Below are 4,314 nucleotides of genomic sequence, written 5' to 3'. Positions count from 1 at the left end.
AAAAAAATTTTTTTTTCCTTTTTTTTTGGTACTGGGGGTTGAATCCAGGGGTGTTTCACCACTGAGCCACGTTCCCAGCCCTTTTTTTTTTTTTTTTTTTTTTAATTTCAAGACAGGATCTTACTCAATTCCTTAGGGCCTTGCTAAATTGCTAAGGCTGGCCTCAAGCTTGTGAACCTCCTGCTTCAGCCTCCTGAGTTGAGGGATTACAAGCATGTACCACAGAACCAGGCAAATGTTTGTTTTTTAAAGAATATGGATTTTTTCCCCTCTTTTGGTGGTGCTGGGGATGAAAACCCAGCCTGGTACATGCTAGGCACATGGTCTACCACTGAGCTACGTCCCCAGAGTAGAGAAGACAGATTGAACCACCTGGAGGGACTTAGAATAACCTTGCAAAGCAGAAGGTATTTTCATAGGAAATAGGGATGAGTTCTTAGTTTTAATGTGGCAAGCTACAAAGGTTTAAAAATTACTCTCAGATTTTTATTTGAAATGTAAATGTTGGGGCTGGGGTTGGGGCTCAGTGGTAGAGCACTTGCCTAGCATGTGGGAAGCACTGGTTTGATCCTCAGCACCACATAGAAATAAAGGAATAAAATAAAAGTCCATCAACATCTAAAAATTTAAAAAAATAATAAACAAAATAAATGTAAATGTTAAAATGCTTGTAATTTAGGGAACCAGGCATGAATGTGAAATAATTTAACAATTTAAGCCTGGCGAATCAGGAATTGCTAGAGGCATAAATAATGAGAGTGTGCAGATTGACTTTTTAAAGACCATTATATTTTATGTATCAATAGAGCAGTTGAATAAGAAGACTTAACTCATGTAAATTTTTGGACAGTAAAATGTAATGAAAATCAATTAGTGAAAACCAAGACTCTTTTTTTGTGGGGCTGGGGTACAGGGGATGAAACTCAGGGACACTCAACCACTGAGCCACATCCCCAGGCCAATTTTGTATTTTTATGTTTAGAGACAGGGTCTCACTGAGTTGCTTAGCGCTTCCCTTTTGCTGAGGCTGGCTTTGAACTTGGAATCCTCTCGCCTCAGCCTCCAGAGCCACTGAGATTATAGGCATGCACCACCACGCCCGGCAGAATCCTTGAGTTTTAATGGTTGTTTTGGGGAAGTATAAACCTTAAAAAGGGGGAAAAGTGATAAAGGAAGAAAGATAAACATAAGAAACATTTTGTGCCTGAAAGACTTGCCTTCCTTATTGGCCATTTCAATTATCAAAAAATAAAAATAAAAAGCCTCGCTGAATTTTCTTGGATTATCTAGGGAGAAAAAAGGCAGTTACTTAGACTTAGTTACCTTTTCAATAAATATTGGTGCTTGCCCCGTGCCAGGCTCCGTTTTGGTTTGGAGAGATACTGTGCATTCTGTCTCTTCAAGGTGATGATGATGATGTTGGTGATTTGGTACCAGAGATTGAACCCAGGGACACTCGACCACTGACCTACATCCCCAGTCCCTTTTTTAAAAATGATAAATTAAAATTTCATTTATAAATATATAAATCACACACATGTGCCCTTTAATAATTTCAATAACAAGTAACATATTTTGTTTAATGAACATTGCTTGTTGAGTTCATGATTAGATTAACTCCATAAATAAGAGAAAAAATTAAATCATTGGTACTGTTGGACATTGAGTAGCATAGAAAATTTTATAGTCCTGTATAACTTAAAGGGCAACACAGTCAAACTGCTGAACTATTATGAAAGTATTTTATAAGATAATTGGATCAAGATATGAGCATTCGGATGTCCTGAATCTTTATTTTTTTAATTTTGAGACAGGGTTTCTCTAAGTTGCTTAAGGCCTCACTAAGTTGCTGAGGCTGGCTTTGAACTCATGATCTTCCTATCTCAGGCTCCCGAGCTGCTGGGATTACAGACATGTGCCACGCAGCCCCCTCTCTAATATTATTAGAAAGTTTTTGTTTGTTTGTTCTGGTACTGGAGATTGAACTCAGAGGTGCTTAACCACTGAGCAACATCCCCAGCCCTTTTTATTTTTTATTTTGAGACAGGGTGTCGCTAAATTGCTGAGTCTGGCCTTGAGCTTGCAATTCTCCTTCAGCCTCTGCAGTCATTGGGATTATAGATGTGCCCCTTTTGGCCCAGCTAGGAAAGCGTTTTATTTCCCCTGTGCATCAGTAAATCTTCATCTCTCCCTGAATGGAGATGGGATTTGTATTTGAAATCAGCGGGGGTATATTATTTAATGCAGAATGGAACCCATCATAACTGGAAAGGGGGACCAGGCACACCTGCAGACTGACTCTGCTCATAACCAGCCCCTCAGGATGCTGCCCTCTCCCTCAGAGGCATCCGCCTTCGCACTGGGAATAAGGCCAAGGCTTCAGGTCCAAGACAGCCGTCCCCTTGAACAGAGCCAGCAGTTGGTGCCCGAGGTGGGGCCAGGTCAGTGACCCCACGACACAGGCTGCACACTGTCTGCTCGGGGGTGTGGTTTTCACTGTACAGAACCAGAGAAATATAAGGACAAAGTAGAAAACTTTCATATACTTTAAAATATCCTCTTTTTAGCTGGGCACAGTGGCACAAACCTGTAATCCTATCAGGGGGCTGATGCAGGAGGATTCCAAGCTTGAGGCCAGCTTCAGCAACTTTGCAAGACCCTGTCTCAAAGTAAAAAATAAAAAGGGCGGAAGATGTAGCCCAGTGTAAAGCAGCCCTGGGTTCCATCTCCAGTACTGCAAAATACATACAAGCATAAATAAGATATCCTCTTTCAAAGCAGTGGATATTTAACAAAAGTGAACATTGGAGACCCTATCACCATCCCTCAAGGTGTTTTTGTTTTTGATTTTGTTTTTTAATTTTACTGACCCCTGAAGTCTCAAAATTTGGGAATCCTTGGATGGATGATCTTAAATCATGTTGCAATCATAGAAAAACCTTTGTGTTTTAATAGGAAAGCAAGCATTGTGTAGAGAAGGCTTTGTATACTTTTTCTGTGAAAGACCAGATAGCAATTATTTTAGATTTCACAGATGGCAACTGCTTATCTCTGCCTTTGTGGGTATGTTCCAATAAAACTTTATTTACAAAAACAAGCCGTGGTGTCAGATTCAGCCCACAAATAGTAGTTTACTAATCCTAGTCATAAAGTAACGCATTATCAAACCGACTGGATTACCTGCTTCTGGGGAAGACACTCTGACTCTATAAATCATAGATAACAATGTAAAGTAAGTCTCATCTACAAACATGCGAACGGCCCCTCGCCCCTGTATGAAGTGGCTCATAACAAAGTGCCATGGACCGGGTGGCTTAAACAAGAAGAACTTGGGAACTGGGGACGTGACTCAGTGGTTGAGCACTTGCGTGGCATGCACGAGGCCCTGGGTTTGATTCCCAGCACCATAAAAAAGAAGAAAAACAAAAACCTGGAAGTGTTTTCTCAGTTCCAGAGGCTTAAAGACTAAGTTCAAGGGCTGGTTTCTTCCAAGTCGTGGCTCCTGGCTTGTCGCTGGTGTCCAGTCCCTGTGTCCTAATCTTCTTTTCTTATGAGGGAACCAGTTGGATTGGATTAGGACCCACCTTAATGACCCCATTTTAACTTAATTACCTCTTTAGAGATCCCATCTCCAAGCAGAGCCGAGCCAGGCTGGGGTTTAGGGCTTCAGCACCCGAGTCTGGGGGACAGGATTCCGCCCACACACTCCCACGCCAGTTTTCTGTCCATTTGCTCAGTCATCGCAACATCCTCGACTGCACGTGTCCTTGTGCTTTCTTTTTGTCACTGATTGTGACACATACCAGGTTCCTCCTGGCTGAGCTCAATCGAAGCTCTTGCTTGTGTTTGTTTTCGAGTCTGTATGACCATCAGGATCAGTCTTTACCGGAGGAGCATCCATTAAGCCAACCCAGCATGTCGCAGGGGATCAGGAACCTGAGGCTTCAGCAAAAGCTCTCCGCAAGAGCTCTGTCTCCTTTTGTTCTCTTATGAAACACACAGTAGGGAGAAGAGCCCCTAAAAGAAGGGCTAGGGTGAGGGTGGCAACCCCAAAGGCAGCTGGCATTTCCCCTGGGGGTTTGGATGAGGTGCATGGGCCAAGGACTGTTGTTTATTTTTAAACCGACGCACCCCACCCTGCCTCTCCCATCTGCGTTGCCAGCTGTCTTGCCCATTCCTGCATCCGGTCCCAGCAAGCAGCAGGAAAAGCTGTCGGGAGGAGAAAGCCCGAAGCCAAAGCACCAAGGAAGACTTCAGCACTTCATCTGCTGATCTGCTGAGCGCTGAGCCCTGCGGCACCCCTGCAATGAACAT

General features: G+C 43.0%; 1 long non-coding RNA gene across 1 annotated transcript in view; it reads right to left on the bottom strand.

Annotated features, from left to right (window-relative positions):
• Nucleotides 1–3,970, bottom strand: part of LOC124993807 (uncharacterized) — a 7,550-nt gene extending 3,580 nt beyond the window's left edge. The window contains exon 1 of the long non-coding RNA XR_007110338.1: nucleotides 3,613–3,970. This is a non-coding gene — a long non-coding RNA (uncharacterized LOC124993807). The remainder of the gene's footprint in view (nucleotides 1–3,612) is intronic.
• Nucleotides 3,971–4,314: the final 344 nt, after the last annotated feature.

Source organism: Sciurus carolinensis, chromosome 9, assembly GCF_902686445.1.
Source record: "Sciurus carolinensis chromosome 9, mSciCar1.2, whole genome shotgun sequence".
In the NCBI taxonomy this organism is placed as follows: Eukaryota; Metazoa; Chordata; class Mammalia; order Rodentia; family Sciuridae; genus Sciurus; species Sciurus carolinensis.
The sequence above is the reverse complement of the archived record's forward strand: the minus strand, read 5'-3'. Positions and strand labels throughout refer to the sequence as shown.